Below are 21498 nucleotides of genomic sequence, written 5' to 3'. Positions count from 1 at the left end.
GAGAGAGAGAGAGAGAGAGCGAAAAGGGCAGAGACGCCACAACAACAGGCGTGGGAAACTTCAAAGGTAACGCGAGATTTGGAAAACTCTCACAATAGGGGAGCACTAAGGGAGCGCTGCCGTCTCGCGAGACGTGCCTCGAAGCGGAGTTGTTGTTTATCTTGTGGCGCTGTAATACTATTCCCACGTGTGTACCGGGTAATAAATTACAGCACCGATCGGTTTGAGGGAGTGAGCCGCTCCCAGGCCTTCATACACGCACATTTTCTTATATGAATCTCGTCATCTCGTGACAGATGGTTATCACGTTGTCAAAGCCACTGTGATACTACACACAGTAGTAGTAGCAAAGTAGTAAAGTAGGAATTCTCAACATTATGATAACCGTGACATGGCATTTGCTCATAAATCAAGAAAGAAAACATTGCTATGCTTAATATTATTTAAGACAATAGTAATAGTAATCATTATTGCCACTGTCCCACGCAAACTTTCCCACCGTGGCACAGAGTATTTCTATTCTACTCTAATAGTTAGAAGTACAGAAATGAATCCATTCACTTTACTTTATAGAAGGTTGAGCAGAAAGCAAACATAACTTTTCTTGTTTTATAAAATGCGTCTACAGTTTCTGAAATGTTGTTTGATCTCATCGCTTTTATATACATTCCTTAAATTTCCAGGTTTTTTTTCTTGCACCAGAAACTAAAAAATTAAAAAGTGAATTAAACTGAAGACTAGCGTTAAGACTGGTAACTGTCAAATACACTGGAAATTAATGGAGGGGTTTCTACGCGGCACATTTACAATTCCCCAGGGTAACATCGGGCTCCCTGTTTAGACTGTGGAAACAATGGCGTGAACACATGTGAAGGGGGCCATACAAGGCAGATTAGTGCATTGCCATCACATTGGGGAGTCCCATGACCACCCTCCACACCGAACCAGTGCTAAAAGTACAAGGGAGCCTATTATTGAATAATTGTGCTTGGAAATGTGGCGTAGATGTTAGAAGCCTTTTCTCCATGTGTGTGTGTGTCTGTGTGTGTGTGTGTGTCTGCCTACATTCCCAAAAGGTGGTTTGTTAAGTCATCCCCACAACAAACAGGTCTGGGCATTCCTGTTTATCTGGGAGGGGCCAGGAAGCCGTAAACCTTCATGTAGGTCCGCGGCCTTCATTTAAATTTGTTTGCCATCTTTGTTCGCCTAACAAGTGACTTCTGGTTGGAGATTTCCAGACTTCAAAGAAGAAACGAAGGCCCGTGGGACCACACTGATAGCGAGAAGGGGCCGTTCGTTTGTCAGTTGTCCAGTGTGTGGCCTGCTTGTTGGTTTGCATGAAACACTCAAATGAAGTTGTTGCTATAGCTGCACCAATATGGTTCGAGCTTATACGGAGGTTTGCGTTCAAATAAGTGGGTATCGGAAAACATATGCTGAAGTAAAAGTTATCAATTAAATGTAACAGAACATATCAGTCACCTGTTTCAATGTGATTTTAAGCAAAGAGCCAACTCCAATTTTTCTGCTTTTTCCATGATTTAAGCCAAACCAAACAGCCGAGGCTTCATTGTAAGTGGCAGGCTTAAAATGGCTCAATCCTATGAAGAAAAAAAACTCACAAAACAATGATGTGTCTCTTCAATAAAATCAATTCGGGAATCAAAATATGACAAATAACCTATATGTTTATCCACTACTGTATACAAAGGTCAGTAAACCATTAAATAAATGATTCAACATGGAAATATTAATCAAAATTGAAGTCTGTTACTTCAATAATTGGATGCATACACAAGTTAACCTGCATACCAAGTTAACCGCCAATCAGCTTTAACTAAGAATGTCCTGATGCAATCCCAGGTGTTGGATCGTGGTTCCAAACGAGGCACTTTTTAACCGGATTTCTGATTAAACGCAACTTTAGATACCTAGTTGGCGCGATACTGCCTTTGAATTTGCTGCATCCCTCTATGAGGAGTCAAGCAGCTGTGTTTCTTGTTTTCATGGACAACATGTATTGTGGACTGTGCACAATATTTTGTAGATCCAAGAAATATGGGTTTTCCTTGACAAACTAATTTCTAATAATAAACTAATTTCTTTTGTTCATTTATAAAGATTTTCAGTTTTCTGGCTGTTTGGGTCATGCGACCTGGCAAGCATACAGAGAGCGGCACTGATGAAGTTTATGAAGCCGGCGAATAACGTCTTCTGATGGTTTGTTCTCAGACAGACGACTGGAAACGCTCTGAGAAATGCTTCGATTTAAATGACGGACAGGTCGTGTCAAAACTGTGAGCAAAACATGTTTGCTTGAGCCCAACAATTTAGCGAGTTGCTCTGAGTAAAAAATGGACGTAGCAGGAGCAGAACGAGAGTTTGTTTCAGACTCTGGCTGTATTGAGCCAGACATATCTTCAGACACATGGGGCAGATACTGTGGTGGGAACAAAAGTCACTGGTGAGTGTATTAGGTGGGACGCAGTCGCAATCCAAATGTAGGCCATGTCAAACTCATGAAATATAGGCTGTTATTTTATTGCACTTTGAAGCACGTACATCAATGTACGTGCTTGGAAATGGGATAATGATGTTGATCACATGTAACTTAGTATTGGAAAAATGTATAGTTTTAAATAAAAAAATCCAGATTCAGGCCTCCCCAGCTGTAACTACAGCAACGTTAGTCCCCCAACATACACTGACAGGGAAAAGGAAGTCAGAATGTGCTGTGACGTGGGACGTCAACATTATCAGATAAACTGAGAACTAATTACATAGCTGAAACCAGATTATTAAATACACGTTATAAATAAGATACACAACCTCTTTTTTCTCACTGTCTGACAATAAATCAGACCAAACGTCCCTTGTTTTAGGTCAGTTAGGAGTGCCAAAATGATTTCTATCACCCAGATCCTAGAATAAGGAGAGAAAGAAAGAAAACAGACAATAAAAAATATCAGGAAGATAATCACGGAGCTCCAAAAGTCTGGTTCGTCTTTGGTCAGTAAATCGTCTCCCCCTGAAATGTTTGTGATGTATGTGATGGCGTTTGTACTGAAACAGTAATTTCCCTCTGGGATTATTAAAGTATTTCTGATTCTGATGATTTGTGAATACCTGAAGGCGCCACCATGAACACCATGGGAACGCCAAGCCATCATAGCATCCTGTGTCCAAGAGATGACACGCAGGGTTTATTGGTGTGCATATCAAGAATGGGCATCTACTAAAAAGCCACTCAGAGAGGAATAAGCCACCCACTCTAGAGGCAACATAAAACAGCTGTTTGCAGATTGCAAATGCACTCAGGCACAAAGACCTTGATTCCAGAAACATAAGAGTTTGGCTACAATGACCACTGTTACATTTGGAGGAAAACGGGAAGAAGCTTGTGGGCCTGAGAACACCAACCCAACAGCGAAGTACGGGGGCAGCGGCACCATGTTGTGTGGGTGTGTGGCTGTAGGAGGGACCGGTGCACTTTACAAGCGACAAAGCAACGTGAGGAATGAACCTGATGTGAAAACGGTGACTTAAAATCTCCTGGTGTCATCCAAGAAGATACGTCTTCAGTGCTAATGGATGAGCACCAAAGTAGTTAAAAAGACGCTTAAAGACAAAAGTCAGTGTTTTGCAGTGAACATCCCAAAACCCTGATGTCATGGACAATTTCTGGTCAGAGCTGAGAAGGTGCAGGAGCACTGAGGCCTGCATGCCTGACTCGGTTAAAGCAGCGCTGTCAGGAGAAAAGGGGCAAAAAGTCTGTTGTAGCAGAGGGAGAGGAAACCCTCTGAGGAAAGTATCTCACTGTTTTGGGATTTAGCAAATAAAGTAAGTTTGGTCATCCTAACTGACCTAAAATAGAAAAAATACTCTGATATGATGACAGACAGACAGACAGTCTTCAATACACACACACACACACACACACACACACACATATATATATATATATATATATATATATATATATATATATATATATATATATATATATATATATGGCTGTGACTGTATGTACATTTTCTAGCTTCGAGTTAAGCGTGAATGATTGTCAGCATTTTTTGCCAGCATTCATGATTCCTAATGCTGACAGCTCGTATAATGAGGCATTTCAATGAAAAAAAGCCAGGAATTTAGGACATGTTGTTTGAGGACGGTCTACCTTGAGAAACGTTGTAAAAAGCTTGTGGAAGGATGCCCAAAATTACAGACCAGGTCATAACATTTAAAAGGTAGTTCTACCAAATAACAGAGAAAGGTATGTAAACTTCTGAATTTGAATAAAGTTCATAAAACTTTAAAAAAAAAAAGGTCTTTCTTATCATCCAGATGTTTAGCAAATAGAAAAGATTTCGGTTCTTCTGACTTACATAAAACAGGGAAAGCTTGGTCTCTGATTTAAAGCTGACTTTAATTTATAGTGCACTGCAGCCTCGCAACAATGAAATAAATGATTTATGAAAGCTTAGGATTTGACTATATAATGAAAGCCATACACATTTATTCTCTTAATCATATATTTAATTCATCATTGACTCTGGCACTTCTGGTCATCAACATCTGCTCACAGTGTTGTCTGTTTACATTCAGTGCCTTTAGTCATGTCATCATGTCATCTTTCTAACTGCATTTTGGTTTGATCAGCAAAATGTGAAGCGAGAGCATAAAAAAAAGATAAAAGTGCCACAGTGTCAGGGTGGAATCACGTCGTTAGTAGGTTCACGCTGCATAAATCTGCACATTTTTCAGACTTTTTCAGATGCATAACTCATTTTTACAGCACAATTCTGTCCTGCCAGGAGGGGAAGAAGAAGAAAAAAAAAAGGACTGAAAGGAGCTGCAGAGAGCGTGCCTGGAAAGCTGCCCGGGGCGGCGAAGACGCAGAGACGAGGACCTCATCCTGCCCTCAACCACTTTTCCTTTCCACCTCTTTTTTTTTTTTATAGTCGGCAGAGAGCCTCCAGATACACTTAGAGCCGAACAGGGAAGCATAAAGTTTCCCCAAAATATTTTACAGCAGAACACAGTAAAAAAGAAAAAAGAAAAAAGAAAAAAAATCGGCAACACAAGTGCAACCGCTTTTTCGCCGAAACTGGGAGGAAAATACAAAAGCAGAAGGAGCTGGTCCTGTTTTTACTTTTCAGAGAAGACGTGTTTGTCATTTTAAAACTGCCGGACGCTCACCCTGACCTTTTTGCGGTTCTCGTAAACCGTGCCCCCGGCACGATTTATTTCTCCTCTGAATTCTCGGTGCCCTAGCTTTTTACTTTTTTCTTATCATCTCAATCTGACTCCGTCTCTCATTAGACATGAAAAAACGTTTATTTTCACAGAAGCAGAGCCGATGCAAGCAATCATCTCTAAGCCATAAGCCTCAGGTCTATAAATCCACTCACTTGACTGCTTAAGCCGGTGGCTCAGAATGAAGCAAAGACTGAGACAAAAGAAAAAGAAAAATCCTCTTCCCCGTGTGGAAGCGCCTTTCACTGACTGGTACATGTGGGTTTGTCTTTGAATAGATTTCAGCCAGTTTGGTTAAACAATGGCGTTCTAGAGATCCTGTTTATCTCACTAAGCTCGATTGGGAATATAGGAAGATATTGGTTTTCATCGGTAGACGTGATTGGCGCAAAATTGAAACAAAGGAGAGAGCAAGCCAATTAAAGAAAGTTCGGTTTGAGTTTCAACATTAGCAGCTCTTTTGACTCAAAGTCATTTGATACATCCAGAGGGAGGGGGGGGGGGGCTTCCTGAAACGAGCAAAGGCTGAGTCCAAGCGAGACGGCGTGACGAGGCTGTGAGGTCTGGAGACACGAGGTCAAGTGGAAGCCTGGTGAGAGAACAGGCGAGCAGACGAATGTGGACGTGAGGGATGGGCCGAGTCCCCCCCAGACAGAGACAGGAAGTCACAGTTTGGCACGGCATCCATTTACGGACAGAAAACTTCTCCTTTCAAGTCTGGCAACAATGAAAGTTCATGTAAAAAAAAAAAGAAAGAAAAAATAGAGCCGTGTTGCCTCAGAGGAGACTTAATGTGTGAAAAGAAGTTTAATCACCAGACGTGTGAGTTCATAGCAGAGAGACCTGCCCGTCCCTCTATCCTTCCGTCCGGCATCTGCCTCTCTTCCCGGGCCTCAAGGGAAAAACCCAGGGGTGGACAAGAGCAGACGGTTTGACAAATAAAGAGGAGACCGAAAGGGACACGCCTTTGCTTTTCAAAGCCTCCCGCTCTGATCACATGACTCTCATTTCAATTGGGTCCATGAGACATCCCAAAATAACAAAACCAAGAAAAGAAATAAAAAAATGGCAGGGTGATAAGTTTGCAGACTGTCAGGGGAGCTGGAGCTGCCTGTTTTGCAAGCGCGCTCTTTTGAAAGAGAGACGAACAGGAGGCGTGAGGAAAGAGACGTTTCCCCTTTCCTGGACTTTAGCGGTTCACAAAAAGTTCAAGCTGCCAAAATGCATGCGGAGCGAGAACTTCTCATGCATGCCGTTTGACATAGCCCGAACATGACAGTTCGGTCCCGCAATGCATCTAAAACGTCTGCATGCACGGCTCAGCGGGTTTGTCTGATACAGGGCCTTGCAAAAGCACTCAGAGAACCTGCCTTGAACCTGTCACAATTTGCCCCGTTACAACCGCAAACCTGTGCGTTCGTTGGGATTTTCAGGAAAAGACCCTAACACAAAGTGGTGCATCACTGTGAAGTGTAAGGAAAGCCGCTTTTTTAACCAAAAATAAAAGCGATTCAGAGTTTAATCTCCATTTCAATTCAGCCCCCTTTACTACGTCACCCATAATTAAAATTCCCTGCAACCAGCTGCCACACAGAAGTCACCCAATTAGTTCAATACAGTCCAACTGGATATTCTAAAGTCAGAAAGGCAAATTTGCAATCCTACTAAGATATGGCTGTCCAGAAGGAAGGAAGGTAAAGAGAGCATTAACCATAGAAGTAGCCAAGAGGCCCATGGTAACTCTGGAGCAGCAGCAGTCAACAGGACAAGTATTGATAATGTACTCCATAGATCTGGCATTTAGTGCCAAGAAGGAAATTCCTGTTTTTAATTAACCACAAACCATGTACACAAAAATCATGTGTAAGGTGTTCTAGCCAAATGAGACCAACCACACGTCACACCCGGTACAGCATCCTCGCTGCGAAACATGGTGGTGGCAGAACACTTGAGAACGGAGAAGAGATTCACCCTCCTAAATATGACTGAAAATCAGCAGAAGAACATGGAAATCGATGTTCACAGGTGTGTCCAGCCAACCTGATTGAGCTTGAGCTGTTTTGTAAAGTAAATTGACAAAAAAGTCACTCTCTAATTGTGCAATGGCTGGTAAAAACACACTTTAAAAAGGCCTACTCGCGTATTTTTACCATAGAAAGAAAACACGAAAAAACATATATTCATCTTCAAATAAAAAATAAAAATAGTGTTTACTTTCCGAAAAATAATTTTGTACCGTCTGCTGGCAGTATCGCAGAACTATTAGAAAGCAAGATGGCGGCCATTGACGCAGCTATTGTAAGAGCCAGTAGACCTTCCTGCAACGCCTCGAGGTAAAATGACAGCTCGGCGTGGTAAAAGACCAACCCGATCTACCGGGTTAAACTTGTTACATACTCCACGAGAACAAAGAGTTTTTTCCCCCTCATAGTCGGGGTGGGAAGAACACGAAAAAAGTTTGTTTTGGCTCTGTCTATTCATAGTGCACGAGACGTTGAGCTGCAGAAGTCTGCCCCACCTCACGTCACACCTGGGGAGGGGGGCACAGAGAGCTCTGAAAGTTGAGAAGAAGACAATAGCTAAACACTGCGATCATCTGGGACGTCCGATGCTACGAGGGCAGGACGTCCCTGCTAAGCTCATTTATAGAGTAAACGCAGCATGTGAGCGGAATAGGAATGTTCGACCGCTTAAACGTCCAGAGGTGAACAGCGGGACTGCAGTTCCACAGATGTGGGAGAGTTAAGCTTCTTTAAACCTAAACATGCCTATCGAATCCTGTCTAATCACAGAACAGCAGTTGGACGCCCCTTGAGACAAAGGCTCTGCCCAGACGTTGTGTCGAGACAAAGCAGGGACAATCAGAACCTTATGATCCCCAGGAACCTATAAACAACGACCTGGGGATCATGACAGTCCTGTGGTTTTAGTATTGTAAATATACACAAAAGCCCTTCATTTGCTACCAACTAGAGCAATTCAAGGGCAACCTTTGTCCACAACCAGAGTGAGCTACTGGTGTAGAAACTTGTGAATATATAGAATTAGTGACTACGGGCCCCTTTAAGAGATGTGCATGTGGTATTCCAGCAAATGTTTGATTCAGAACGGCTGGATACCAACGGTGGTTGTAAAAGGTGACAACATCTAAATATTAAATGTTTAAGGGTTATGAATACTTTTGTGAGACAATGAAAATGATAGCAATGTCTCAAATAGTGCTGAAGAGTAATTAAACCACAGACTGCATTTCAGTGCCTTTATTCTACCATGACACAGTTGAATTACATGCTTTCACAAGTATGGCACAACCACAAGGAGTCATTAGTGTGATGGTTATCAGCAAAAAAAAAAAAAAAGAAAAAAGAAAAGAGGAGCACAGATAAATACGAAATTGAAAAAGCCTGACCATCTTCTCTGCAACCCGAGCACTTTTCCACCAGTCCTGGTGAGGACACAGCCCTGCACATTTCATTCCTGTTTTCACGAGAGAGAAGCGCTGCCATAAAAAGTTATACGAGTCCCAGCCCGGGCTGACTTGGCTTTGTTTCTGCTCGCCAATCTTTTTAAATTAGCATCTGCCTCGGGGTATTGTGCTCTGATTCAAAAAGCAGCGCCCTGAAAATATGTCGGATGTGTTGTTTCATGGAAAGCTACAAAAAGAAAAGAGAGAAAGAAAGAAAGAAAGAAAGAAAGAAAGAAAGAAAGAAAGAAAGATGGAAAACTGACGCCTTTTTCCTCATAAGAATTGTTCCATGGAAAAACACGCAACATCTAAAATGAAGAAGAGAAATCTGAAACTGGTCTTCAATCAAGAATTCAGCTTTTATGTAATTGACACACGTTATATATACATACATATATATATATATATATATATATATATATATATATATATATATATATATATATATATTTTACAATCATTTAAAATTAATAATGGCCTTCTATGACAACCTGGAAAGTAGGGATGGTCGATACAGCATTATCATAACAAAAACGATAAAAGTGATGATAAACAGTATTTAAAGATCCTTTGTTGTCATCTTTTGCTACATATTGCGTGGCTGAGAGTGCAGATGCCTCCAACCAAACCTCCACAAACACAAATATTAAATCTTTGACAAATAATAATAGAAGACTTGCGGCACGCCAGGTGCACTAAGGAGCATTATAATAATAGTAATATAGTATAATATAATTATCGCAGATCCTTCCTCCTAGCACCTGTTAGACTTTATAACCATCACTCCACCCAACAAACCCAAAAAGTTGTCCACGTCATTTTTAATTTTCTAGATAGTCTGCTGCCGTTTATTATTGCACAATAATGTGCAATAATAACTTATAAAATGCTTTGAATTAAAGTACAGTACAAGCAGGTAAAACAGTCGTTAAAAAGACTAGACAATAAATAGATGAAATAAAAAAAAAAGATATAAAGTTAACCACCGTTGCTTGAATGCATACGGTTTGTGATCATGATAAAACGACACGAGTTTCCTCTTAGTCATGGATATGTAATTTGCATCTCTGTGGTCTTGTGGGTGTTGGTTTTATGTAAAACTAGATCCGCAAAGCTTGCTAAGTTCAACATTTACCAGGGAGAAGGAATGTTTTTATTCACTGTAAATAATACATGAGACTTAATGTTTGCTGAATAAAGAGGAGCAGTGTTGTGGTTTATATTGTTGGCATTCAGGTTGCTTGGTTAGATGGAGAAAATTCCAACATTTAAAGATGAACAGTTAAAAGATTTTAGATGTCAGTCATTCATTCCAAACTAAGACTGAGAAGTTGTTTTAGTAAAACAATTTGTGCTCTTATCAGGGCTGGGCAATATATCGAGAATTTTTTTAAAAAGAGATATAAGATGTGACTATATTGTTTATATCGAGATGGTCTATGTCGCAATAGAATTACACTTTTATGTGTTTCAGTATGTTACTTTTCAGCCATTTCTCATATTTATCTATGGATGTTTGTTAAAAAAAAATGTGCCGGTGAGACATTTGGGATAAATGTTGGATTTAGAGAGGATGTTTTATAATGACTTTCCGGAAAGAAAAACAAATTGAGGTAAATATCGTATATCGGCATTCAGCAAAAAAAAAAAAAAAAAATCAAGATTTTATTTTTACCTCTTATATATTTCTTATTTGGTTTTTGCTTTTTCTTCTCAAACTTAAACATCTCAGATCATAAGCACTTTCTAAATTAGCCAAAAAAAAATAGTCTTATGTCATGTAATTATGGTTGTTGAGGATCATTTAAAGCTCCTTTTGTAAAACATCCGGTCCGAGATGCTTTCATCCTGACTCACCGATATTTAAAGGGTAATTCAACCCCAAATAAAATATTTTTTGCTAGTAAACTATTTTTGTGGATGCCTTATAATCCTATCTACATGCCCCAGGCATTATTTTGGCATTTTACTACACACTTGTTGAAATCCCGATTTTGTGTCTGTGTGGCGCCCTCCTTGTGTTTGACAAGTGTACTGCATTTAAAGTTTGAATCAGTATTGGCTCAAAACATATTATGACGTCATCCAGAAAAACGTCCGTCAGTAGCTCTGCCACTGTGGGATGTAAAAGCAGCGCCAACTTGTGGGCCTACGTAGGGAGTTGGAGCTGGAATAGTGATCTATGAGATCTTTTTTTTTTATACATTTTTCAGGTTAGCTTAACATTCATTTAGTTTGTTTAGCATTTATTCACCTTGTTCTAGTTGCCTAGACCACACCCAGCTCTCTCCACCTGCACGTTACCCGGTCCGTCGGGTCCCGCCCACATTTTTCAGATATTAGGTGTGGGTTTTTGCACCCGGACGCGGAGCTATGATGAGGGAAATCCAACTGCAATAGCCTCCGTTCATCCCTAAGAGGGCAGCACTAAGACGATTCTTAGACAAATATTGCAGAACTAAACAAGTTCACATAAAAATGTTTAAAAAAAAAGAAGAAAAAAAAATAGCACAGTAACATTAAAGCATCGCCTTTAGGCAAACCACAGTTGATTTTGGGGCGAGTTACACTTTAAGGCTCACAGAGCCGAGTTGGTGATCAGGTCATTTGTAAAAGATCGACACATAAAATAGAGGTGTTTATCTTTGATATCATAAAAGAAGATCTTTCTTTTAACGTGGTTTCAGATCACACTAAATGTTCATGGTGCGGTCTTAATCACCAGCTTCATGTCTTCCTAGTTTTTGTATGATTTCTATGGGTCCACTTTGCCCCTCAAGCATATTTCATGTCAACACGGTTCCCCTATGGGTTCTGGAGAAATATTGAATTTACTTGTGGAATAAAATTTACTGGTACCCCTACTTAATTCCCATTTGCTATTATCTTTGCCATCCATCCATCAGCCTCTACACTGGACGGTTAAAGCCTGACCACTGCAGAAAATAAAGGTTTGGCATTTTTACTTTAAAAAAATGGGACAAAACGACCACTGATTCTGAATATTTGAGTCTGTAGTATATATTTCTTATACTATGTTTGGCCTGAGAACAAATGTGTCGCTTTGAATTACTTTTATTTTAATCTTTTCAGTAAAATCAGCTTTTTCTCCCGCGCACTTCTAAATTGCAAAGCGACATTTTGCTCTCATCACTTTACTGAATTCGTGTCAAAGCCCACCGGTAGCCTTTTTTCATGCATTCGGCCACTGGACTTCTGTGGAGCTACCTGTAACACCTGTTTGGTGCTAGGTGCTACCTCCATGTTCCTGCGAATGACATCCACATCCACTTAGAAAGTCGGAGTCAGTGTGTATTGTGCGGGCGCTCTCTGCTTCCGCGTGAACCCAACTCCTGATTTACAGTCCCTAAAAAGGGATGTTTCTGCAAAGAATCCTCTAACCTCAACACGATTTGTATTGTTTTGTTTTTATTGTCAGGCTGCGGCTGAAACATCATCTTCTGAGCCTTAAAGCCGGAGTGCGGCGGTCGCTCGGGCCCCGAGCCAGCGCGCCTCTGTGAAAAGAAGCGCCGCCAAAAACATTTTCAGAATTCACATCCTCCAAAGACTAATCAGGTATGAGGTCAGGAAATGTCATAACAACGACTCGCTCCAAGTCAAGTAGAGCTTTCCATCTCGGGTAAACCCTGTTGGGATATTCACATTGGGTAAACGGAGAGCGTAACTCGTTTAGCTTGGCCTGCCTGCTTTCGTCAGATGAGATGTTTGAAGCCAAAGTGCGGTGAAGGCCGATAGCGGGGGCTACCTCATGGGGATGGCGACGCAGAATGTCAGTGTTTGTTTTTTTGTTTCTTTTAACAAGAGCGAGTGACAAGCTTTATTGTATCATGACAAAAAGATTGATGGGTAGTTATTTGTGGGCAGAAAGTCCTTTGGTCCACTTATCCCTAAACCTCAAAAAGAATGCACAATTGTTTCTCTAAGAAATTGCTTTGGTGAACTGAAAACTAAAGATCCCCTCTGGTGATCATTAAACCAATATCCAGGTTTTGCTCTCGGTTTTCCTCCTTCCTCCGCACCCATGAACTTGTAAAACATGATATGGTTGTATATTTATGTAAAAGAGTTTGACAAACTTTTCTTTTTTTTTTCTTTTTCTTTTTTTTTTGCTATTGCGTTTGCTTTAGGAGATAAGTGTTCAAACAAACAGCCTGACTTTGGTAACCGCAGCATATTTGGCTGCTGGGGGTTTAGAGGGAAAAAGCCTCGGCCAAGTGAACCTCTCAAACCTTGACCTTTGCCTCTTTAACGCCCACACACACACACACTCTTTGCCTCGTTCTCTCACTGTCTGTCTCAGCAAAAACACACACACACACACACACAAACGTGTCCTCGCGCAACACGAAAAAAACAAACAAAACAAAAAAACTTAGCAGCGCTTGCCCCATCAGACAAAAAAAAAATGAAGATGTAAAACACTTTGACACAGAAAAGGAAGATATAGATACACACAAAGACTCCCACACGTAGAGCTCGCAAACACTCTCTGGGCAAGTGGCGGCGGCGCTGAGGCCATGACACCCCCTCGCCCCCCCGTCCCCCCCCCCTCCTCACGAGCTATCTGTCTGTGGGCCAATAAAGACCGGGGAGGCCGGGGTCCGCGAGGGGCAGGAAGAGGACTGATGATTAGGATTTGGGAGGTGAGGGGGAGGCTGCGGGGGACGACAGGAGGGGTGAGCATATCCCTGACCCTCTGTCCCATTCCTGGCAGCCAGACCGCCGCTCCAGGAGGGAACAGAGGGAGGCCCTGCATGTGTTTGTGATGTTTCCACACCCACAGAGCAGATAGTGGACATCCGCACTCACTCACTCACACGCACGACACAGATTGATGGGACGTTTAAGCCATGGCTTGGCTGCACGGACACTGGTAGTCCGTCATTTAGAGCTGCGTCTTTGGACGACAGAATAACGTTTACTTTACCCTTTACGGTACAGCGTTTGGCAAAAGATTCAATTGTCCCTTGGAATGTTTCATACTTTATTTTATTTTTTTTACCATTACGGCCACAAACTCCAGTGTAATTTTTGGGGATTTTGTGTGACGGAACAACACCACGTGGCACATCATTGTGACGTAAAAGGAAAATTATACAAGGATTTTACATTTGTTCTGGGAAAACAAAGGAAATTTATAAAATACATCAGTAATTAGCCCCCTTTATCTGCATGCCCCTAAATAAAATGAAGTGCAACCAATTGCCTTTAGAAGTCACTTAAATCAACAAGAAGAGCTCACTTGTGGGTAATTTAATCTCTGTCTAAATCCAGCTGTTCTCTGAAGGCCTCAGAGTTTTGTTAGAGAACTTTAGAGAACAAACAGCATTATGAAGACTTTAAGCTGTGGCAAAGTCTAAAGAAGGACCAATCCATAAAATGTTTGCTGCAAGCTTTGGACATCCAAACAGGGAAAGAGTAAAGTCCAGATACAAGCCTACCGAGACATGGCTGTCAGATTAAACTAACGAGCCAGGCAAAGAGGGCATTAATTGAAGAAGAAGCCAAAAGGCCCCATGGTATTCCTGGAGGAGCTGCAGGGATCCAAAGCTCAGGTGGGAGAATCTGCTGCTGCACATCTACCCTGAACACACCATCCCCACACATAGTGACAGCAACATGCTGTCAGGATGCTTTTCTTCAGCAGAGGGAGTGCTGAGTTGAAGGGTCCACGGATGGAGCCGAATACTGGACGATCCTGGGGGGGAAAAAAACTGTCAGACTGCAAAGGTCTTGAGACAGGAAAGGGGGTTCAGCTTCCAGCGGGATAACAACCCCATACAACGGCCAGAGCTACAATGAGATGGCTTAGATCAAAGCATATTCACGTGGTAAAACGGCCCAGTCAAAGTCAAGACTAAATCACAGATGCTCTTCATCTAATGTTACTGAGCTGGAGCTGTTTTGGTCACAAAAAAGGGGTAAAAAACTTCAATCTTCAGACCTGTGAATCAGTTAGAAACAACCCCTAAAAGACTTACCGCTGTGATCGAAACAAAAGGCGATGTCACAAAGTGTTTTACTCCAGGTGTCTGAATATAAAGGCCTGCCACATTTTTCAGATTTTTATTTGTTTAAAGAAAAAGTTAGAAATCATACATCATTTTCCTTTCACGGTTCACGATCGTGCTATACGTCGTCTCAGTCCATGATTGCGGTCAATCTGCGACCCATAATTCTAAAAAACAAAAACATGGAAAGTGGAAGGAAGAAGGAGCATCTGAAAACACTCCAATGCAATCCAGTTTCCTCTCAGGGTCATCTGACAATGGTAGCGTCAGCATCTAGATTTACTACAGTGTGCATTATCCGTAAGTAACTAGCTTGTAAGCCACATAGCCAATCTATTTTACTGGTAAATGAGCTAACCCAATGCCGTGATTGGTCCCCGGTTTAGAGAAAGCGTTGGAAAAACAAAAGAACTATTGCTTTAACACTTATTCGCAGAGAAAAATGCATGTTATAATAAAATGACGGACGGATGGATATAACCCTAAATGGACGTGTGGAAGCCAAGGAAGAGAGTTTCTTGTTTTTGCCTGTGTTTTTTTTTTTTTTGCAGACACAAATCAATGTTACTGCCTCAGGTCTGAACACGGATCGTCAGGAAGACCTGGGGGCAGAAATGCTGAAGATTTCATAAAATTAAGAGTGCATACAAAGCTGGAGTTTTTTTTTTATTTGTCATTTTGAGAATGCGGGCAAGCCATGTGTCACATCGAACCATTTTTTTTTACTGGTTGTTTGACTCGTACATAGCAGCTGGAAGTATAGAATGAGAACGGTGAATTTTGGAAAACCTTGAGGACGGTGGCTTACATCGGCAGCCTTCCGCTCTCTGCGCCCTGCCTCATTAACATCAAGGAGGCCGCTGTCACCCTCTCCTCCTGGCGATGCCACGTTTCTACGATGTGGCCTGAGGGCAGGGGGTGGCGTAGGGATCTGTATGTGTGTGGCTGTAGACGGGAGGCAGGAGGTGTGTGTGGGGGGGGGTCCTATTTGTTTGTTTTGCCCTCTAGACGTGTCTGAGAGCAGATTAAAGGATTTGGCTATCGGTGGGGTGGTGGCTCAAGAATGAGTTGAACTCTTTGGCCGGCCACATGAATCCCTAATGAGGAGCTCAAAGAAACGAAGACGGTTTCTTCTTAGCTGGAGGGAAGCAGCGGGGAGAGATGCAGCCAACATACCGCACACCAGGATCGGTGTCTTTCCCCGCTGTTGTAGGCATTGCACGCATTTGGGTTTCATATCAGTAGATACATAAGTGAGAAATACACGAGTCAGGTTTTCTTTGCAGATATATGTGTGTTTTTACATGAGCAAATGTATAGGAACAGATAATCACATCGCCACTGCATGACTTGAACAACAGTAACGATGACCTGACTAAGTACAAGAACCAGTTTTGAGATGATGATTTCACAGGTTAACGGTATACTATGCAACCGGGGTTGATTTTCCAGCGAGGCTCCCCCCAGAGGGCGAAAGTAAAAGTGCACATTTAATCATCCAAAACGGTATGGAACACATTAAATAACTGAAAAATGTTGCATAGTATGCCTTTAAGGGGGGAAAACAAAGCTGTCCAAAACAACTTGGTCCCTTGGGAAAAAAAAGGAATTGCTCCTTATTGCCACACATCACTGTGGAGGAATTTTGTCCAACTCTCCTTTACAGACTTTTGTCAATCCAGCCATATTGGAGGGTGTTTGAGCTTGAATGGGCTGTTTAAATGCATACTATGCAACATTTTTCAGTTAATTAATGTGTTCCATAGCGTTTTGGATGATTAAATGAGTCATTTCAGGTCGAACAAAGGTTTTCTCGGCCGCCCTGGTGATCTGTGGGGGAAATACCGCACTTGCAATTGCAGGAGCCCTCGGCCCGCACCCACAGGCTCAGTAGTCTCGTGTGCATCGCGACAGTCGGTCTTGCTTTACGGCGAGAACTGCTACACGCCCCCAATGAAAGGCGTGCTCGTTGCTAGCGCAGTGGCGATATTTGTGCAGTCATCATGGCGGAATCAGCGAGAAAACAGCGAAAGCCCATGTTGGAGCAGGCAAGAAAGAGGAAAAGGGCTCTGGACAGAGAGAGGAGTCGTACACGGGTGAACATCGGGCAAGCTTTTTCTGAATGGCGAGAACTAAAAGAAAAAGAAGGCTGCAAGGCTGACTCGGACCTTGAGTTTCTGCTGATGCGATTGTAAGTAACACTGGAATGGTTTCTCTCTCTCTCTCTGTGCATGTTCATACTTTCACTGTGTTAGTCATTGTTTGTACTGCCGTTTTTACACTTTTCGTTGCGTTCGCCTGTCTGCTAAGCTCAAAACAACCGCGCCTGGCTTGACGGAGAAACCAGAACAGCTGAGCATCTTTATGACAGTGCACTTTTACGTTCGCCCTTCGGGGGGAGCCTCGCTGGAAAAATCAACCCCGGTTGCATAGTATACCTTTAATGTAATGCCACTTAAATCCTTTTGTTAAATGTTAGATGCCACTTTGTTTGGTGCAGACCTTGAAACTCCATGCAAATTTTACCTAGACCCTGTCTTTCTGGTGAGTTATGAAAGACAAGTGAGGCCTGCAGTGCACCAGATGTTTGTTTTCTTGTTTTTTTTGTGACCCTCTGAATTATTGGTTGATGCACTCTTGAGGTAGTTTAGGTAAACTGACCTCTCTGTTTCCTGTTTTCTTAATTTTACCTTTTCTGAAAGAACTAAAGAAAGCTTGACTTTAAACAAATACAATTAAGATTGCTCTTTTGCTTTATTTTCCCTCTGATATTCTGTGTAATGACAACAAATATTTAAAAAAACAGATATTGAAAAGACATGTTTTCAAGTGTTTTGCCAGGTATCCAAGCTATGATGATTTTGTCATGGGCTTTAGGTGTTTGAGTTTTGGGTTTCTTTTTGTTTCTGTTTTTTTTTTTTTTTTCAGTTTTTATGTGCTCTAGCTGCTGCCATTTTAGTCCATACATTTGTGAATTAGGATCTTAGTTCCTCAGTTCTTTGTACATTTTTATTATTACATTTAGATTTACTTGCTCTGACCTGTTTCTACACGCCTTTCTCCACACGTCCCTCTGTATCTAAGCTCCCTGGTTTTCACCGCTAATCGCTGGTTTCCTCCATCGCTCTGTCTGATGTTTTGTTAAACAACTCTGGATTATGATTACCTACCCTGCTGTCTACCTGTTGTTCCATCCGTGACTACTTTTGTAAGTTTCTTCCTTTATTATTATAACGTTATTTTTGCTACTAGCATGTTCTGGGCTTGGTCCCTCCTTTAACCACACCATGACAGATTTAATTAATTACTAACTGGAATTCATTTCTATAGATATAACTGTCTATATGAAGAAAACAATGATATAAAATAACATAGTAGAGTATGAAAACAGCTATTAAAGAGATTGCTTTCAGTTTGGCAGTTTGTTGAGAATAAAGACTAAATGAAAATGTCAGCATTAATTTTGAGTTTTGGGCTGTACTAATGTCAGTTTTTGAAAAACTAAAAGCTCAAAATAGGAATTGAATAGTAAAACTATTTAATCATAAATTCACAAAGCACATAGAAAATAATAAGTCAAATTAAACAACGTTGCCTTTACAGTTTATCTACCAAATACAATTTTTTTTAATATGACATTGTCCGGTGAGTTTTATTATTTTTCTGATTTCAGGCTAACTGTACAATTTGTCGGTCTTTTGTATTGCCAGACTGTGTTTGATCAACAAAGTCCCACAAAACAGCCGCAGCAGGCTGCCACGCGCGCATGTGAGTATGGATGTAATTTCAAGGGGGTTAAGAGGAAAAGAGGTGAAGCTGGGTGAGGCACGAGGAGACTGAGGGGTTGGAGGGTGCGTGGGGGCAGGGAATATGCACAAACTGCAAAAAAAAAAAAAAAAAGTACGCCAAGCATCAAATCCAAACGCAGGCTGACGAGACTGAGCTCGGGGACTGCCGTGGTGTTTTCTCTTTTGTAATGTATATCAAGTTCACCAAGGGCTTTTTTCATCTGACGGGCCATTGTTAAGGAAACCTCGCCGGCGCTCCACTCCCCTCTTGACCCCACCCACCCGACACGGGAGCAGGTTGGCCTGCAATTGTTTTATGGAAATGCGCGCGAGCCGGGCCGGGTGTCTGCCAGGCGAGGATGGAAGGGCGGGGGTGAGGAGGGTAGAGGTGTGTGTGTGTGTGTGTGTGTGTGTGTGTGCGGGTGGGTGGGTTGGTGGGGGTAGATGTGACGCCGACCCCAGCGAACGCCCCTGACCCTGAGCAGATGGTGAGGCAGGGTCTCTCCACTGAGCCAGAATTAATAGCGTGTGCCATGTCACATTGTCTGAGACAGGCCTGACTAAACCCTCCCCCAGCGCCCCCCCCTCCTCTCCTCTCCTCTCCAACTCCCACCCCTCACAGCCCCACTTTCCTGATTCCCCCCCCCCCCGTCCCTTACTCCTTCATCTCTTTCCTTCCTTCCCACCATCTTTGTTCCGTCATCTCTTCACCGTTTTCAAGCTTCTCCTTTAAAACGTCGCCCACTTTGCCCCCCCCCCCCTTCCAAAATGTCTACCCCCCTTCTATTTCCACAGCCCAGCCTCCCCACAGAGTACTTGCATTTCCCGGCACTCGTTTGCTCTTTCATTCACTCCTTCATTTATTCACGTGTATCTCATTCACCCCCCACCCTTTTTTCTTTTTTTTTTACAGCAACTCATTCACAGGTTTCCCCACTCGCCGAGGCTTTATTGAAGGACAATTAAGGCACCTGCGTTTCTAAAGCTCCCCCGCTGAATGCCTGCCATCCCGTTTCCTCACCCGTCTGTTCATGTGGACCTTTGCTGCACGGCCTCTCGCTTCCTTAGCTTCCTCCGTAGCTCACCCGTGTACAGTTCTGCTGGCAAGGCCCAATCGCTTGCCATCACCCAGTCATTGATGTGGACACAAGATCATTTCTTGTTCGGCTTTTTAAAGGATGCTTCCCCGAGAGAGGGTGAACGGATGTCGCATGCTTTGGAGTCTTGCTGGTTTCGTTGAAGTGATTTTTAAGTCTTGAATTACTGGGTATTGGACAAGACATGATATTAAGGAATTATTTAAAGGAAAAACAGCTTGGATGATTGCAAACCCTGCAGATTCTCTGGCCCAAGTGGCCGATGTAAGGCCAAGAAAGGAATCAGACTGCAAGGAGGGGGTGTCTAAGATCGAGATGAAACACTAAATCTGCAGGAAAAGATACTCAAAACAAGTGAAATTATCTGTTCATGCACCTAGATAATGTCACTTCGCAAGTCTTCTTGATTTAGGATTACAGTGTCAAGTTGAACACTTAAAATAAAAAAAACCTCTTCAAACAAGACAAATTATCTAACGCTTTATTTTTTTATCTTCAAGAAAATTAGCATTGCTCATCAGTTTCCCTGTGAAACCAAATCATCCATCTGTCTAGCTCCCGGAGGATGAAATACCTCGCTGTCAACATGCACACTGACCGCCATATTTGGTCCAGTTGAGCAAAAAAGCTTGAGAGCAGTCCAATAGAACCCCTTTGGGGTGTGGTGGGACAGGAGATTCATCATGGCTAGGCAGCCGGTGAATCTGCAGCATCTGCATGGCGCTGTTGTTTCTACATGGACCAACATATCTGCAGGATGTTTCCGATGCTTTGTGAAATCCATAACATGAAGAACTAAAGCGGTTTTGAAAACAAAAGGAGGTCCAACCAATTACTGGCAAGGGGTACCTAACTAAACGTTTATTACATTCCTTATAAATACGCCATTGAGTATTACTTTTATTCTTACTAAATGTGCATTTATATGCTGCTCTTTTCCTCGACGGACACATACTGAAAAGAATGACAAGAACCTTGGAGTTGAGCATGATTTTCACTTATTTTGACACAACTGAGAGGCTGAGAATTGGCCGCTGCTTTTAGGACTGGAACAGATGCCCACCGCACCACTGAGCCACGGCTGACACCAAACACAACAATCAGGCAAAGGGAGAAGGAGCGATAATTGCTTAGAAAACCACAAAGATTGGTCTAACTTGTTGTTTTTGCCAATTTAAACTAATAAAAGGTTTAAATCTTGCTCTTAAAATGACAAATGAAAAACAGAGTCTCCCATTAGATCTGTTTTGTGTTGTGGATAAAGTAACTTCTTGTTTGTTTTCGGATTGCGTTGCCTGCGTTTGTGCCTCCCCTTGACCGAGCGTCAGGTGGTGTGGACGACGTTTCCGACTGTCGAACCGAACCTTAGTGTGAGGAGGAGAAGGAGGAGGCGCTGTCAGCAGAGGTCAGCGTTAAAAAAGGTGAAAAGGTCACCGCCGGTCTGTGGCATGAGCGACAGCTGCTACGTCAGCTGACGGCCTCGAGAGGAAAACCAGCCGAGGGGAGAGCCTCCCTCGTCTAGACACCAAAACCAGAAACATTGGAAACCGTCGTGAAGGCCAAAACAAATCTATTTTAACCTGGCCTCCTTCCGCCTATAAACCAACCTTATTACCTTGAAATAAAAAAATAACCCGCCCCTACTTTCTTTATTTCCATTTTAAACCTCTCGCTTTGTGCTTCTGTGGGCTACCTCCAACTTCCCGCTTGGGTGGGAGTCCTGTTAGGGCCAAAAGCGCTGATGTCACCGATGTTATTTTCAAGAAGGGGGTGAGCTCATTGGCTGGAACCACGCAGGCGCTGGCATCCAAGTGTCAGGTTGGAGCGGCCCGAGGCTGGCCTTCAAGCCTGGGGAAGGGATG

At 42.4% G+C, this 21498-nt stretch overlaps 1 long non-coding RNA gene across 1 annotated transcript; it reads left to right on the top strand.

Moving 5' to 3' along the window:
• The first annotated feature begins 18411 nt into the window (after window positions 1–18411).
• On the top strand, window positions 18412–20062 carry LOC118565692. The gene is made up of 2 exons (XR_004932529.1): window positions 18412–18519; window positions 19453–20062. It is a non-coding gene; the product is annotated as an uncharacterized LOC118565692 (long non-coding RNA).
• The last annotated feature ends 1436 nt before the right edge of the window (window positions 20063–21498 follow it).

This window comes from Fundulus heteroclitus, chromosome 14 (assembly GCF_011125445.2).
Source record: "Fundulus heteroclitus isolate FHET01 chromosome 14, MU-UCD_Fhet_4.1, whole genome shotgun sequence".
NCBI lineage: Eukaryota > Metazoa > Chordata > Actinopteri > Cyprinodontiformes > Fundulidae > Fundulus > Fundulus heteroclitus.
The sequence above is the reverse complement of the archived record's forward strand: the minus strand, read 5'-3'. Positions and strand labels throughout refer to the sequence as shown.